The sequence below is a fragment of the Arvicanthis niloticus genome, chromosome 11, assembly GCF_011762505.2.
Source record: "Arvicanthis niloticus isolate mArvNil1 chromosome 11, mArvNil1.pat.X, whole genome shotgun sequence".
In the NCBI taxonomy this organism is placed as follows: Eukaryota; Metazoa; Chordata; class Mammalia; order Rodentia; family Muridae; genus Arvicanthis; species Arvicanthis niloticus.
This window is the reverse complement of record NC_047668.1, coordinates 25,072,761-25,091,896: the sequence shown is the minus strand read 5'-3', so window position 1 is coordinate 25,091,896 and position 19,136 is coordinate 25,072,761.

Here is a 19,136-nt window from a genome sequence, read left to right as displayed (position 1 = left end):
GACACACAGACACACAGACACACAGACACACAGACACACAGACACACACACACACACACACACACAGGATGGGGTTTTTCTCTTTTTTCTTTTTTTTGATATTTTATTTATTTACATTTCAAATGTTATCACCTTTCCTCATCCCCTCCCTCCATTACTCATTATCCCATCCCTCATCTTTATTTTTTGCTTTTATGCCATAAATTACATGTAAGTATTAAGGTCAGTTCTAGGTTGAGGAACTATCAATACAATAGATTCAAATAGTCAAGGAACAAGCAAGACAATAAACCCAGATAGTCAAAGAACAAGCAGGACAAAAACAGAGTCCTGTGATCACAATTTCTAAGGGCTTATTAGGATGACCAAAATATCTGAGCTTATTTGTCCTAGCCCAAAGTCATTTTCTTGCCTGAAGCCTCCTTCTTTGTTCTAGCTTAACATTTAGATTTCTACCTGTAATTACTTCTTGTTCTAGCCTAAGATTTAGATTTCTGCCTGAAATTACTCCTTTATTCTAGACTAATGTCACAATCATTCCTGCCAATTTCCTTGTCCTTAGCCAATGTCATATTCCTTTCAGGTAGCCCCCAAATCTCTCAACATCTCCCTCTTTTTTATTGCATAAACCAGACTTAGTCTGTCTTAGGTGGTTCTGACAAGAAAGAATGCCTTCCTTACCTGTCGTGGAATATTATCTAAAGCAATGCAATTCTGTCTTAGGTTGGTAAGGCTCTGTGCAGAATCTTACCTGTCCTTGGCCTGTCAGCCTGTTAAATTGATAACTCTGTCTGGGAGTCCATTTTCAGTTTCAAGTCATGTACTTTGGCTACAAATATGTTGATATTGTTAAAGACAAACTTTATTATGATGGGCAGGAATAAAAGTATTCCCAAGGCAAAAAAGGCTAGCATGATCAAGCTATATATGCTCTTCTTGAGGTTTGACCAATATGGAAATACTGACCTCAAGTCATGGATAATTTTATCAGCATTATCTACAGCATCAAAGCTCAGTAGAGCAGCATTCTTTAAATTTATAACATCACTATGCATAGTTAAAACATCCAGAGAAGTGTTAGAATTATGCCAAATACCCTACAATTGTCTTTAGACTTTTTTAAAAAGTATAATGACTATAATTGTAAATTTTAGAAGTAAAAAACCTCCAATGGTATTTGGCATGACATTCAAGATGGCTCCTAACTCTTAAACCCTGAACCTTGTTTGGATAATTTGAACAGGATATAGAGCTTCAAGCCATTTTTCCACAAACCTACATAAATCCTCTTGTATACTGAACACATTAGTAACTTTTTTTGCTAAATAATTAACAAAAGGGTGTTCTTCTTATATAATGAAGATCCTAGTGGAAATTTTGTTCAGCAACTTGGTGTTCATTTTTTTCAATGTGACTTGGAAAGTATTGTTGGGCAATGTATCTAGATCTACTTCATTTCTTCTTGAGTGGAACTCAGTTGTTAGTTTCCAGCTCAAATTAAATCTCTGCTTTGGCTAACTCCTGTCAGCAAAACTCTTATGACTTTTGTGTGATTTCTTAACTCTGAGTGGTCCTATGTATCATATCTGTTTTGTAATCCTTGATGTTGTATTCCTAGATAAACTCTAAGATCCTAAGATCGAGACTGGATCTTGGAACACTTTAGTGACTCAACATGTTTTCTGTTGATTGACTTAATTATATTGATATTTTCCTCATAAACTCATTAATGTATACACAAAGTCATAAAGGGCAGAAGCATTCTCTTTAGACATACCTTTAGATTGAAATAACTATCTTCTTGTCTCTGCGCTGTCTAAGGGTCAGTATTGTTTGTATTGGTATTTGAGCATTTTAACTATGGCAGTATCATTGAAGCATTCTGTAATTTGTTAATGTAAAATCCACAGTAAAATACATAAATTGTGGAGAAGTTCCTACAAGTTTAAACTCAATGTAATAAATACTGTAAACCTCATTGGAGCAACACTCTTTTCTTAGCTCATTTTCTCTAGTTGCAAATGGTAAATTAAACTCATTTTCAAACTCTTGTTCTCTATTACTTACTTGTCTTTCTCTAGGCTTCAGGGATTTCTTTTATTTATTCAATTCCCAGTCAGTTCTGAATAAAAAGTTTAATAAAGAAAGGGTTCAAAAATTTACTTTGCTCAGTCAAATCAGCTAGAGTCCCAGCCTACCTTCTCTGATTCAAAAAATATTCTCTCCCTCTCTTTCAATCTTTCTTTTTAAAAAATTTTATCTTGTTTTTAATTTTTTTAAAAAATTCAATTATTTTAATAATTATTATGAAGATTTTAGGTAATACAGACCCTCTCCAGATATATAAGATATTCTGTATAATATCAAACTTTACTAAGAAAATTATAATTAATATATTTTATAAATGTAAGTATAGAGCAGAATATTCAGAGTACTGGTAGAGCATTTGCGTAGCATATTCTAGGGTTTGAGTTTGATCTCTAGAATTTGAAATACACAGGCACACAGACACACAGATATGCACAGATAAACACAGATACAGACACAGACACAGATAATTCTTTGCTATCCAGTGGGGTTATTCAAAATCACACTGACATCAGTCAATTTTATGGTTCGTCTTCTCTATCTGTAACAAAAGATCTTCTCCCACTATTATGTATGCAGTTTTCTGAAATATACAGTTTACTACATTTTATATATAATGGGAAATAAGTATGTCCTTGGTGGCACGTCTAGGGATGTCAGTAATACCAAGGTTGCAGTGGTGTTCAAAGTGATAGAGGCTTTATCATAGTATGTACAACTAGAAATGTCAGTGTTTTGTGGAATAATTCTTCTCTTTAGGACATAAAAGTAGGGTCATTAGTCAGGTTGGACTAGTGGTCAGAGAACTTCTGTCATATTAAGTGCCATAGAAATACACATTTTTATTAGAGAATGTCTACTTTCTTCTTTTCTTGCTGTGGCAAGCTTGTGTTTACCGTAAATGGTCATGATAATAGGGTCAGTGCTGTGGGACTTACAGACCTTTGTTATTTTGTTGTTATTAAGTAAAGTTTGTTTCCACTACTTTTAAAACTGAGTAGATTGACACAGCCAGCAATGGAAGCAATGATATGGACTTGAATTTGAGAAAATCCTTCATAGAAAGATGATGTAACTTCATTTGACTAAAACTCAGCCATTACAATGTGATAAATCCTGGCTACATGTAAAGACCACATTCTAGACAATAACTACACTGAGAACTCATATGACAACTGGTGGTACTTGCTAGACAAATGAGTAAGCAAGACTTTGAGATGACTCCAGACCAAGTAAGTGGTGGACTAAAACTCTGAACATGACTAAAGACTCTGAACATGATGCACCTGGTTAAACCCTGCCAACACCTAGAACTATGAGATCAAAATGAATAATTCTTGTCATTTTATATCAATGAATTTGGAGTATATTTTATGTACTCCAAATTACAAGATATCTTTTTGTACAAGATAAAAGGTTTTTGTGCCCAGGAGATGGGTGTCATTATTAAAACAAAACAAAACACATGACACTGTCAGTGGGACCAGTTGGTAGGTGAAATTTGTAAGGCACTTAAAAATGCTTTTGTCAGAAATGATTTTAGAGGCTTTTGTTGAATAACATTTTATTGTAAGCTAAAGGCAAATGGACCCTTGTTATATTGCTGTTCTATCTGTTACCTGCTGTTACATTGCAAATATAAAATGTATTTCATACGTTGATAGATTTGGCTAAGGAGATTTCAGGTAAAATGCTGAAAGGATCATCAGGCTTAAGTTTTAAATGGGCCCATTTAACTCTTAAGCAATAGTTAAAGGAATATAAAGAAGCAGAATTGGCTGTACACTGAAGCCATGTTGCTCAAACCACTGACATCTACATAGGCTTTGGCAGTAACACAGGCTGCACACAGCAACCTGACAACTGACCATATGAGGATCTCCAACTCTCTCATAGCTCTCAGAAGCTGCAAGACTAAGAGCCTTAACATGGCTTCAGTAGTTACATGTGCTGCTCATATCACCATGGCACCCCAAGGCACAAAGTCTGAGGGTATCACCAAGGTGTCAGGCACAGACTACATATTTCTACATAGATCTCAGGCTTCATTGCAGCCTCAGGCAGTAGCATGCACTGCAGACACTAACAACTTCTTGACTTCCTTAATCAAAAGTGTTTAGGTGGAATAAAGACAGACATATAGGTAAACAGAATAAAATATCAGATAAAATCTTCATGCATGCAGCCAAATAATTTTTGATGAAAGTGTCAAAACTGTTCAATGTGGGAAAGAACAATGTTTTGAAAAATGGGGCTGGAAGAACTTATTATCTACAGTAACGACTTATCTGTGTATCTGTGCTTGTTAGTTTTTGTCAAATTGACACAAACTGTAGTCACATGGGAAAGGGGAATTTTAATCAAACAATTGTCTCATTCAGAGAAGACTACAAATATCTGTATGACATTGTCTTTATTTGTAATAATGATTATTAATGTTAGAGACCCCAGTTTACTATTGGCTGAACTACCCCTGGGCAGGTGGTCCAGGGTTGTAAAAGAAAACGAACTGAGCAAGCCATGAAAGCAAGCCAGTAAGCAGCACTCTTCCATGGTCTCTGTCCTAGTGCTCACCTCCAGGTGTGATACCAGTTCCTGCTTTGACTTATGTTGATGATCTGTAAGTCAAATAAACCATTTCTCCCTAAGTTGCTTTTGTTCATGGAGTTTTATCACAGAAAAATGAAGCAAAACAAAACATACTATACAAAAAAAGTAGCTCACAATGGACCAAAGATCTAAATTTAACTCCTAAAACTAACCCTGATAAAACACAGTATAAAATATTTATGGCATTGGATTTGACAGTCAAACTGCGAATAGGCACAAAAGACCAACAATAAATATGCCTTCCCAGAAAGAATAAATATGCTATATTCCACAGAATTAGAAGGTTTGTGCATCAATATCTAACAGAGTATAACACATGGAATGGAAGTATACATTTGTAAATTGCATGGGTAATGAAGGATTAATGGCAAGACTATTTAGAGAATTCATAAAACTCAACACAAACGACACAGAACAATTTAAAAATAACAAAAGACTTGAATAGGTAACTTTTCCCCTGTAAAGAAGATGTACATGTTATAGCCACTATACTCAGCAGTATCACATTCCCTTTAAAAACTAAGAATAGAAGATTCAGAGATTCTAAGTCTCAGCATATACCCAAAAAGTTTTAAAGCAGGGCCATGAAAAATATTTGTAAGTAGATTGTGGTGACAACTGCCTCTAGTCTCAACAAATCAAGAGAATAAGGTAGAAGAATTAACAATTTTAGGAAGTACAGCTAGGTTCTTTCTTTTAAAAGTATATTCAGCCAGTCATATTTATAATGACATTATTTAAAATAACTAAAACAAACCAAATATCCATAGATAGATGAATGTGAAAGAAAAATGTAACATATACTTACACTTAACTATTATCCAACATTTAAAAAAATGAATGAAATTCTGAAAAGTGCTACAACACAGATGAACTCTGAGGATAATGCTCTATGTAAACAAGCTGGTCAATGGGAAACTCTTCATCATTTTACTTACAGAATAGGCTTAAAAGAAGTCAAAAATCAAGAGACAGAAAGTAGAATGCTGACTTCTAAGAGAATAGGCATAGAGAGCTACGTTGGTGCAATAAAATGAAAATCGGCAAGGTGCTGATTTATGGAAAATATTGGTGATCCATTAAAAATTAAGTAAAAATGACAGTCACCATAGGCCACATGTAGGTGAGAAGCTGGTGATGTAACTCAGTTCACAAGAGTACTTGTCTAGAATGTACAAAATCATGGGTTCAATCTCAACACTCCATGAACTGGGCTTGGTGGTACATGCTAGCAATCTTAGCCCTTGAAGTGTGATAGAACAAAGATCAGAAGTTCAAGGTGTGATAGAACAAAGATCAGAAGTTCAAGGTCATCCAGAGCTGAATAGAGAGTTCAAAGCCATCCTGAGAAACATAAGACCCTGATCTCAAATTCAAACAATGGCCACATATTATTTGACTCATTTGTATTTGGTATCCAGAATAGGTGACCCTATAGAAACTGTAATGTTAATAACTCTCTGAGGATGTTGGTGGAAGGAGACTGATAATGAGCAAAGGGTTTCTTTTTGTAGTTATAGAAAATATTCTAAAATTGTGCTAAGTTCACATAACTCTATGAATATGATAAAGTATAATACACAATAAACTTTATTGATGAGTTTTATGGTCAGTATATTTTATAGAATTGTTAAAAATATTTTCAATGTGGTTAAAATTTGGAGAAAACCAGGAAGGAACAAAACCTTTAAACTAGTGTTCTTGTAATATATGTTAAAATGAGGAAATACAAGAGGCCTTTTAAACATGGTTCAGTAAGTTCATGATATTCAGCATTACCTTAATTATCCACAAATCTTTTTGGGGTAGAGTTGGAAACTATTTTTAGTAACAACTAGGGGAGAAAGAACAAAAGGCCTTAGCAAATTATCTAATTTCCTGAAGAAGCAAACCATTCCCAGTATTGTCACAGTAAACTCCATGACTGACAGACTCTCCTTCAGGCAACTTCTTCCATTCCAATTCTCAAACTTTACTGGATTCTTTAGAGTTTTCCAGTTAGACATTATTTGAGAAAGTTAAACAAAGGCTCTCTTATTATCTATTCAGCATCATTCACTGAGTCACTCTTTGTCAAAGCAGAAACAACCCAAATATCCATTGGCAGAGGACTGCATGAATAAACTTGCTACATACATATGGTGTTGTATTAAGATCTTTAAAATAGAGAAATGCCTACATGCAGAGGTATTACTGGTGTATGTATTTTTATATGAGTTAGGGTATGTATGTATATGCATTGTGTTTTGTATTTGTGGAACATGTGTTTGTGTGCACATGTATATGCTGGTACAGGTACACATGTGTGCATATGTGAAGGCCAAAGGTTGACGTTAAGCATATTCCTTTATTACTGGCCATCTTAGTTTTAAAATAGGGTCTTTTACTGAACCTGGAATTTACCAATTTAGCCAGGTTGACAGACAATGAGGTGGGTATCCACCTATCACTGGCTTCTCAGTGCTGGGATCACAAGTGCTTAGCATCACACATAGATATTTAGAGATGAGTGCTGGGGAACCAAACTATGTATCCTTATACTTGCATAGTAAACATATTCTGTAGATTGTTACCAAAGATATATGTGTGTGTGTGTGTGTGTGTGTGTGTGTGTGTGTGTGTGTGTATAGTATATATAGAATTGAGGGTTGAGCCTAGAGCCTCATGCATGCTAGGTAAGAGCTCTACCACTGACCTATAGCCATAGCCCTCCAGTCTGTAACTGGACCACTTGAGAGGTAGCAATGGATTTGTGTTTATAACATAGGAAGAATCTAGTAAAAACTTGACCCCTAACCCAAAATACCTGAGTGCACTGGAGGAGAGTGTGAGTTTAGGAAATTTTTTGTTATAACATGTTTTATAAATATGAATTCTATTGGTGGTACCAGAAAAAGTTGAAGTAGAATTGGAAGACTAATGTGTAACATAGTTTGACTCACCTCTCCTTATGTCTCAACTTTCCAACCATCCTTCTTATGCTGTGTCCTCTACAGTGAGTCTGCCATGGTCGCATTTCTAAACATCTCATCCAGTTTCACCTTTCCTATTTGCCATTGCACTAAGAAAGAAGGATGGATTATTACAAGAAAAACTTAGCTATCATCTATGCCTGGGGAAAGGAAGATGACCTCTAGCTACTTTAGGACAAGTCATAGAATATCCTTGTTCTATTCCTGCAAAGAGGGTGTGTGGGGTGCAGGAAGGAATCTCTATTTTCCTTCTGTGTAATGACCTGACTAGTTCTGCTGTAGTTGTTGCTGAAGCTCCAAAGCTCAGAGGGGGATTGTGTTTCTTTTTTTTTTCCTGTAACACTAGGGGGTCTAAAGACACAGTAAATACTGAGAAGTGGCTCCAAGAATCCAGAGCACTAGTGTCTCTCAGAAAAATGTCTCCAATTGCATGCCATTTGCAACCCACAATGTTATCTCTTACCCCATTCTTAATTGCAGTTTATAGCCAGCCTTGGAGTTTTATAATGAAGACTTATCTTACAGTCTCTTCAATGTTTGTAAAACACTAAGATATTCAACAATTCTAGACACTGAACAACTTACCAAAATTCAGAGGAAAAAAAATACCTAAATAAAATCCGTAAAGTAAGTAGATTTAGCTCATCCCTACAATGTAGAATACTGGTTCTCAACCTTCCTAATGCTGCAGTACTTTAATTCAGTTTTTTTTCTTCATATTGTAGTGACCCCCAAACATAAAATTATTTTTATTATTGTTGTGTAACATAGCAGTTTGCTACAGTTTTGAATTGTAATGTGAAATTTGCTTTTTCCCCATTGGTTTTTGTAGACCCCTGTGAAAAAGCTGCTTGACTATCTGGTCACTATCCACAGGTCAAGAACCAATGGTGTAGAACATGTAAATATTCTTATGCAGTTGAAGAGCTTTTCTATTTACTTCAAAACCCATAAAGAGCTTTAAAATTTTTGCATTTAATTTTGTTTCAGAATTAGGTAAAATGTTTACATAGTTTAAAATTAAAATGTTTGAAATACATTCAGAGAACTGTAGCTACTTCCTTTTGTTGTCATAATGAAAGTCATCTCCAGGTAATAATAGACTATATATCTTATGTTCCACTGAGTATTTTTCTTTTCTTCTTAAACATATTCCCCAGTATAATTTTCATTATGAAGTCTATTATAAAATTAAGTTTTATTTCTGATATGATTGAGGCTTACTATTGAATAAACTTGCCCTTTCTAGTTCTTTTTGAAATCTACCTGCCTGGTTCAATTTATCTGTTCTGGTTCAAAGCTCGTCTCCAAGCTGATTGATTTAAACTGACTTCTCTCAGCTTATGACTGAATTGTTCTGCTTGGCCTCACATTAACTCTGGAAATCTGTTCAATCTTCTAGCTCCTTCTCATTCTCTGACTCATTCTGTTGTTACCTGCAATCTGTCTCTGTAAAACTGTCCTGGTAAAACTGCCTCTTCCTCCTACTACTCTTCCTCCTCCTCTTTTCCCCCCTCTTCTTCCTCCTCCTTCTCCTTCTTGTTCCTTCTCTCTGTCTCTGTCTCTGTCTCTCTCTCTCTCTCTCCCTCTCCCTCCCTCCCTCTCTCTCTGTCTCTCTCTCTCTCTCTCTCTCTCTCTCTCTCTCCCTGAAAAGCTTTTTTTAAGTTATCTCTCCTGTCTGTTCTCATGATAGTTGGAGTCTCTGACTCATTCTGTTAAATCTTTTTCTGATTTGTCACTTTGTCTGCCTCTCAATTAGATATCACTTGCAAATTAGCTTTGGAATTGGAATTAAAGATGTGCCATTCCAGCTGGATCACACAGACCTAGAAGGTCTTTTGATATGATCCCTTGGCATATTGCTGGATTAAAATTTCTCTATACAAGCCAGCAGTGGCACAGTGGCTTAGGCGGCCTCCTGCAGAGGGCAAGCCCATGCCCTTTTCTTTCTCTCTCTCCAGGTTCAAATCCTGATTTCCCCGTGTGACTCTGCCCGAGTCTCATGGGAAAAAAAAATTTCTCTATACTCAATGGTAGTATTGGGAGGATTAACATTGACATCTTTGTGCTTTTATCATTACATAATCTAACAGCTAACAAAATCAGCCAGGCCCTCTTGTGCAGCTCCTCATGCCCACACAAGGAAAGTATACTACACTCCTCAAGGAATGAGGACTCATTAAGTGTCTGCCATGGCCTTCACCTGGAGTTTGGGCTATCCTTGAGCCATGTGCTGACAAAATAGTGGGTAATTATGAGCTCATCAGTTTTTCAGACTTCTGCAGCTATATAATATTAACAAACTGAGTTGCAATTTAAGCTGCACAGTGATAGATGGGGAAAATGTCTTGCTTTTTACAGACAAACACTGAGACCTGAAGCCTTAAGTGACCACCCACAATCACTCAGGTTAGCAGCTTTTCTCTGCCATCTTTAACATATCTAACTTAAATATACTTATATTTTGCATATTAAAGGTACTAAGTACTTGTTTGGTTAACATGTGAACACTTTCCATAAATAAGAACAGAATCCATATTGTAAAAGATAAACAATTTTCCATCATTATCATCATCATTGTCACCACCACCATCATCATCACCACCACTACCACCATCATCATTGTTATTATTATTGTTAAAAACAGTGTCTCACTACGTAGCCCTGCCCTGACCTGGAACTCTCTATGTAGATGAGACCTTGAACTCATAGAAATGCACCTACCACTGTTCCTTGAGTGCTAGGATTAAAGGTGTTCACCAACCATGCCTAGAAATTTCTCTTTTATAAATGATTGGACTTGAGATCCAACTAAGGACTAAGTTGTGAAGTTCAGATCCACTTCAATCTGTATTTTCTCATTGCTTCATGTATTGATTAATTTCATAAGCATTACAGAATACCCACTGCATCAGGTCTATGTTGGTTGTACACTTCCTATAGACCTTTCTACCAGCCTCTTTTCTTGGGTATTCATGTATTTCATGCCATCTGAAGTGCTTTCAGGATGTGTCCAAAAAGCATGAGCCTTACAAAAGGTGGTCTCTTATTTCCTGACTCTCTCAGGCAGAAATCATTAGGTCAAATGAATGCAAAGATATGTTCAAATAGCCAGGGGAGTCTAGAAAATGGAAGACAATAGCATTTCTTGTCTCAGTTATCGTTACAGAGTATGGGAACAAGCCAGCATGAACTTTCAGAAGAAGGAAGATGAATATATATATTAACAAGTCAAATTAAAGACAAAATAAAGAAAAAAAAGACATATTAAAATCTGGAAACCAATTTTAAATGTCATATGAGTCCCATGTTGTGCAGGCTAAAAGGATGTGCTTGTAGATTGAGTCTGGCCAGAAGACACCACCAGACAATGCCCTGTGACTTTCCACTCTTTTCTGTATGTTTACTAAGCTTCAGATCTTTGTCTGGCATTTTATACAGAAGCAATAGGGGAGAACACTCCCATCATTTAAAACAAGCTCCAGTTACTATTGTGATCATGGCTGCTCTGTGGCCTCACCAGATTGATAAGTTAAAGTCCAACGGCAATACAAATGTTATGTAAGGGTTTAACAAGATTCTGCTTCAAAACCTGAAATTCAATGTCTAGACTTTTTCTGTCATATGTTCAAGCTACTTCCTTCTTCTATGTTTCCCAATAAGTATCTTAGGTGTTAGTTTTTATTGTTTGCACTATTGTTTTGTACCTGAGATTAAGCATGCCCACACTCTAGTTAGCATTTTGTAAAGAAGTAACTGATTTGGGAAAGAATTAAAACTTCCTGTCTTCTTATCACATTTCTAGTGTTTGCCAGTTTTGAGAAATTATCTCTCTTCATCATCTCTCAGAATTCAGACACATGGCTGTCATTTTCAGTAGAAAAGAATATTATGTTCAGTGTTCAGTCTAAAACCTACTGTCTGTTACTTACGGACTAGAGTCATAGATAAACAGCCTTTTCTTCTTGTTCTTCTTAATTAAATAAATAAAATCTGCTGGGCATCAGATCAAAAAATATGGGCATCACTTCCTCCCTTCTCCACTGTCATGTGCAAAGCACATGAACAAAGAGTTCAGGAAGTAGCTCATTAAGATACAGGAGTCCTAAGTAATCTCAGGTAGACTATGGTCAAGAAAACAATATATCTGGTGGAGTGAATTTGATCCTGTCAGCAGAGTGTGCCTCAGACACTCTAATAGAAGCTGGTTCATGTACCATTGTCCTTCATCTAGTTTTAATATATTGCAGATTCTGTTTTGGTGCCAGAACACAGGGTATCCCATAAATGCATGTACTTCCATGTGATTTTAGTTTGGATCATCGGAGATGATGGGTAAACTCTAGAAAGAAAATGATTTTGGAACCAAAGGTTGCATATAACATTAATCCTGAAAACAGAGGATGATATTACCTTGAAAGTCCTATACTGAAATATGATTTTTAAATAAAATACTAAATTGAGAAACATTAAAAAGTCAGTGTCTTTTTCAAACTTCTTAGTGTTTCTTTAAAGGATTTCAAGACCTGGAACATGTCAATCCAAAAACATAGTAAAGATTTGTAACATGATTGTCACCTTGTTTATTGGCTAAATTGTTCTCTAGTCTGAGCAAATCTTAAAAATGATGAAATTTCAACTCTATTTCTGGTTAAGTAGAGAAAATCAATTTGAAAATGAAGAAACATCTTCAAGAGGCAGAAGTACTTGACCACGTAGCTTACCACTGAGGCTGCAGTTGCTACTGTCAGAAGTAATATTTTAAGCATTCCAGAATGTCAGGTTTCTTCCAGCAAATGTATAGTTCTCTAATAGTGTCAGCAAAGATACTGATCTCCAGAGTTAGGCAAGTCATGTGCCTCATGTATTAAAGTTCAAAGGCTCCAGAAATTTCCCTATTTCTCAATATATAGATATTACTTTGGTGATCTTAGGAGAAACTCATATATATATATATATATATATATATATATATATATATATATATATATATGTCTCAGTCTGAGTCGTAACTGAAACAGTGTTTTAATCAAATCATGTCAGACTCTCAAAGTAAAAGAACTTCATAGGCTTGCTATGTTATTACTAAATACTATTCAAATCATACTTTCTGTAGGTCAGGGAACCTCTAAATTCTCATTGCATGACTGTTTTATCTAGAATCAGGTGAATTCTTTCTTTACCCCGAAACACAGCTTTTGTTCTTAAAGGCATAGCAGCTAATTCTGTCTCACATAGTTCCATATGCTCTTGATAAGTTACTTTTTAAAATTCTCACAATAATTATTTTTTCATTTAAAATTTTGCTACTCTGCTGTGACATAATTTTGCTTCTTGTATATATTTATTCATGTATATACACATATACATACACACACACATACACAGGAAAGTATATATGGGTTTCTTGGTCACTTTCTTTACTAAATGTGTCAAAGGTGCACCATGCTCACAGCCTTCACTTCTCCCCAAGTCTCACCATTTATCTGTGTCTATGGAAAGAGTCCATGCCACCTGTTTACATCAGAGTTTGTTGACCACTTCAACACAGGACATTTTTATCTCCAAGACTTTTTTGCTGTTTCTATTGTACTGCTGTCCATTAGCAGTAACCTTCATCCCCCTAAAATCATGGACTGATATTCTTCCACTCCATTTCCACTGTTTAAAATTGTTCCTTCCTTCAGTAATATTTTCAGGCTCTAACAGGCATGCTCAATCTGTGACCTATGGCTATATGCAGTCCCAAGATCACAGTGAATGTGGCCCAAAACAAAATCATGAAGTTACTTAAAACATTCTTAGATTTTTTTTTTATAACTCAATTGTGCAGCTCTCAAGCAAAAGAAAGTATGTAGATGAAAACTTTGTGTCACAATGTTAAAAGGTTGGACCTGTCAGCTAGACCATTCACTCCACCTTCATTTAATTGGCTATCCTCCTGAGAAATTCACTATTATTCCTGTTTGTTCCAGTTCAATGTTTCATCCCATAATCAATAGCTGTCATTTATATGACCATACCAACCCTGTAAACCTGGGCTCTGCAGTATGTGATGACTGTTATTTTTAACATGTATTCTTCAGTCTGAAAAACTAAAATCACAAACCAATAATTTTCAGCAGTAGTCTTCTATACTTCGTCCCTCCCTCTAACTTTATTGATGGTAACATGAGCACCATCAAGTAGACATTTTAATCTTGTTTTCCATTTCACAGGGTTTATGACCTTTATTACCCTTTTCCTTATACTTTTAGGAAAAAGAATTCTTTCCTAGTGTCCAGGGCAAGCATCCCACCTGACTCCTGGGTCTCACATCTCACTTCTGCATGCCACAACTTTACCCCTGAGGTTCTCTGCACCTGTAGCCCATTGCTGCTGCAGACTATTTCCACAAATTTCTCAACAGACCACATGAAAAGCCTTGCCTAGAGTTACTCTGTCATCCACATTACTGGCTACTATTGTGTCATTCACATCGAAAATCTGCACAGTGTGTGTATTTCTACACTGAGACACCTGGCTCAAAGAGGGTTAAAGACACACAATAAAGAGGACTACTTGTTATTTCATTACCACTACACCCTAACCATTTGAGCAACTGGCCACATACCCTCTTTATTCAAAACAATAGAAGTTTTATCACTCTAAAGGCAGAATAAAATACTACATTTCTTAAACAATATATTTAATCCAATCTTTTCATTAAATGAAAAGTAAAAATTTATCAATTCTTCTTGTTAAAAACAAGAATGTTATTGATCTATATCTGATAATTTTTAAAAATAAATTAAACATTTTTTTGTATCAAAAATGTTCTTAATTTATGGATAGAATGAACATTCCCTAAGGTATTTATTTGTTGTTTATATGATGGGAAAAGAGGAAAGTTACTTTGGTTTTGACTAAATTTAGAATGTCAAGTATTTCAAAATATTGCTTTTTTTTTAGGGAAAGTTTTGGCATTTTTTACTCCAGAGATTCAGGCAGAAAATAAGTAATGAAGGCAGTCAGCCACATGTGGTAAAAATGTACAATTATTATCAGATATACCTGACATTGAGGAACACTTGAGAGAAAAGACCAGACAGTGTGAGTTGTGCTCACTATCCAGTCGTATTCAGCTTGGACTGATGCAGAAAGTACTGACATGGAATAAATTGTCTATAAAGAATGGTGATTGCCTGTGATTGAACTGCACTTTTTTTTTCTGATGGTGGTAAATGTCCCTTTATCAATTCTCTAGGAAAAAGTATGAGGCCAGAGCATCACGGGAGTAAAAATAGGTGTAGTGATGTGGTTTTTATATGCAGTTCACTACAAGCTAGGGATTCCCTGTACAGAATCTACTTGCAAGACTGGAAAAAAGAGAGTAGATAGAGAGCTTGGCCATTTTGTCTTGTTAGGGAGTAAGAATTGCTCAAAAAAGATGATCACACATCAAAGGACAGAAAAGTCCACTTCAGAGAGCTGATAGGATTCAACATCAAAACCAAGTGAGAATAGTACCAGTCAGTTGAATAGAATAGAAATCTCTGTGTTTACATGGGTATAAATAGATGAATAGATACTTGATCATGGTAAGGAAACTATCAGTGTTAAAATTTATCCACCTAAAGTACTGATTGATCATAAAAATATCATCAAGTACTTAAGTTCTGCAGGTAGCACAATAAAGAAATTGAAGTTAACATCACCGGTGATGAGAAAAATTAAAATTACATATCACCTGGCAAATGCAATGAGAGGAACACATCATGACTTCTGAATCTTTCTACCCACGATGCATAGCCTGAATTCAATCATGAGGAAATAGCAGACAAATTCAAACATTCTACAAAGCACCTAGCTTGTCATCTTCAGCAGTGTCAGTTCCTTGAAAACCAAAGGAAGACAAATTGTTTCAGATTAAAGATGACTAAAGAGAACTGACAACTAAATGCATGTGATCCTGGAGTGGATGTTTGCCTAAATGACATTATTGGGACATTTGCTGAAAGTTAAATAGGGCTTTAAAATTAGGTAGGAATGCCTACCCTTACCGTTTTCCTGACTCTGACAGTTGTTCTGTGGTTATACAGGAGAATGTACTTGATTTTAGGATGTGGTAGGCAATTGTTTGGCACTTTAATTTTTTTCTAGTGTCATTGATTTAAGTGGCATGTGGGGCAATTAATTACACAGGATAGCCTTTTTGTGGATTATAGATTGTTTAAAAAAATAAATTTCAAAAACCATCAAATAAAATCACAAATTGATATTACCACACTTTATCAATAGCTTAATGGACACTTGTTGCTTTGAGTTAGAAACCAATATTATAACTGTTTCTCCTCCTCCAGTTTTTTAAATTTAATTAATTAATTTTTTTTTTTGCTTAATTTCAGTAGTTTGATAAAGAGATAATTAAAATCTCAGTTGGTCGACCTTGTATCATTGGTATCTTTGTAATCTTAGAAATTTAGGTTATTTACTATATATTCTTATTATACTTTAATATATACTATTAGATTAGAGTGGAAATTATACAATGTGGGTTAGATTTACATTAATGTAAAATAGTGGTTATTTTGTTATTGCATGTGAAAATTTACATTCACTGTTACCATGTACACCCAGAACCCAAAATGCAACAGAATTCTGTAGTCTATCACTTTTCCTTGACATTATATTCTGTGTCCTAATGAGTTTCAGTCAGAACTCAAGAGCTATCTTGGGCCTTCCTTTATTCTTCTACTTGTCTAACTGAGGACCAAATAATGTTAGTTATCACTCTTTCAGATCCAATTCCCATTTCTCCATCTATAACTACTTTCTGCTCAGTTCTAATAATTCAATTTTCTGTCTTATATTGAAGATAATCTTTCTAAAGTTCAAGATAAACCCACTTTCTGGTGCATTTCATAAATTCATGCTCTTATTAAAGACAATAAAATTTCTTAATAGGCTTATAAAGGCCAATCCCTCTGCTTGTTTTCTTTCTCTTTCTTTCCATTATTATTGCTTAATTGTATGGGAAATTTCTGGATACTCAGTATTTGTTATGCCCCTTCTTTGCCCCCCAACTCCTAATGTTCCATTAAACTCATAGTCATTTATAATTAACCTCCAAGACTCTATGAATTCTATGTTGTTGTCTTAGTTGGAGTTTATATTGCTGTGTTGAAACAACATGACAAAAAGCAAATTGGGAAGGAAAGGATTTATTGGCTTACACTATCATTTTGCTGTTCACCATCAAAGGAAGACAGGATAGAAACTCAAAAGGGGTAAGAATGGGGAGGCAGGAGCTAATGAAGAGGCTGTGGAGGGGTGGTGCTTACTGGCTTACTTCTCATGGCTTGTTCAGCCTGCTTTTTTATAGAACCCAGGACTACCAGTCCAGGGATAGCTCTACCCAAACTGGGCTGCACTGACCCCCATTGATCACTAATAGATAAAATGCCTTACAGCTGGATCTCATGGAGGCATTTCCTCAGCTGAGGTTCCTTCCTCAGTGATGACTCTAGATTATGTCATGTTGACCTAAACCAGCCAATACAATCGCTTAGTTTCTCTCCTATATTGTTTGGCTTTCATAGTAATCTCAAAATCTCTTCTGAATTACTCTGTTCCTTCCTTTACACCAGAACCAGCATAAGGCAGCAATATATCTGTCCTATTCTATTTCTGATTCTCAGAACTATGTATGAAACATACATTTTCCAAAAATATTTTTAAATAAGTGAATGACTGCAACCTTAGTGATAGCCCTCTACTACTACATTATTTGAAACTACCCTCAGTTTATGGTATATTAATGGGTATGCAAGCCCTTAAGGTATATTGTCCAGACAGTATTTATCTTCCATTTTCCATGTCTGAGTTTGGATAAAATACTCAAAAACATTTGAAAATTAACATATATAGTTTTTAATTAATAAGAGATTATATCAGATAGTAAATTTATTTGAACTAATTTATGGAAAGCAGTACTCTTTTTTGTGAGGCAAATTTCTTTAAGATCTGAACTTTTTGGAGTTCTCAAGGTCTCAGCTATTTTTATATATCTCCTGGCTCATTAAAGAGGAAAATGATTATTTTACTGTAATTTTTATTGGAAACATTTTTGTCATCCTTGGCAGTGGTACTGGAACAATTTCTCCACTTCACCTAAGGTGAATGAATTCTTTTCTTCATATGTCCTGTAGATTTATTATCATCTAAACTTCATAGAGGGCCAAATAACAGCTGTGGCACTTTATTTGACTGGAGTCTGAAACTCCTAAAACAATGAACACAGGTATAATTGACAAGTAACTATAATCCCTTGAAAATTTGCTATAAATCTCTTGAGTTATAGCTCTGGGGAACTAGAAAAGCCTTTTCAAAGTTCTAGACTTCTAGAATATATTCAGGTCAAACTTAGCTTCTCTGATTCTAGTTCTTCTGTTAAACCAAATATGATCAAAGAGATCAGATTTAATTTTTTTGTTTTGTCATCCTAAGATTAATATCTTGTTTAGTTTAGAATGTGGAGTAAAATAAAGTACTAACTATGGGTTCTTTAGGGACTTTAACAATGAACAAATGAACATCGTTATAGAATCTTATGCAAGTAACACACAGAGGTCTTCAAAGACATTGGGATCTCTCTATCTGGAAAAGTCAGAGCCATTTTATTTAATGATCTAATTAGCTCAAACTTCTCAAGTTTGAAAATTCACCATGTTCAAAAAGCAAAAGTTGTAGCCTGGTGGAGTTGGAAGGCCATTTACTCTGGAGAAACTTCATAAGCAAAGGATACCACTTTGTATTCTGTTTACATGGTAACTAACGTGTTAATGGACCAAAATGTCCTAGGTGTAACATACAGAGAAAGATACTGAAACTATCAGAGCCATCAGAAGGTGAAAAGAACCCACAATTAAATTCTAAAAGAACCTAAGATGGACCTGTTAGTTCAGGTTTGTAATCCCAGCCTGTGTAATCCCATGACCTAAGCGAGGAGGATCTCAGATGCAAAGCCTTTCTGGGCTTTAAGTGAGTTCAAGACCAACCTGGGTAACTTAGTAAGACTTTCTCTCAAAAAAGTAAGAAGAAAGCTAGGAATATAGCTCAGTGGTCAATAATCATTTATTTTACTATAATGCACAAGATAAATGCCATACATGAAAAATAATTATATAACTAGGATATTTTAACAGATCTCTAAAATGTCTTTTTCACTTATTACAGAGGGTAGAACAAAGTATCCATGATAGCCTTCTAAGTAGTTCTACTTTTAGGCAGAAAGAATTAGCTACACTGACTAGCAAGTCATTCCCTTTGAGATGCAAAAGGAAAGTGGAACTAATCAGTAATGTGACTGGCCCAAGCCTGATTGCACGTGAACTCTCTCAGTACGCTAACCCTCATTATTATGCCATGCTTTTGTACACATTTTCCAAAATACTTTCATAAGTCTCAGAGGCCTGAAGAGAAAAA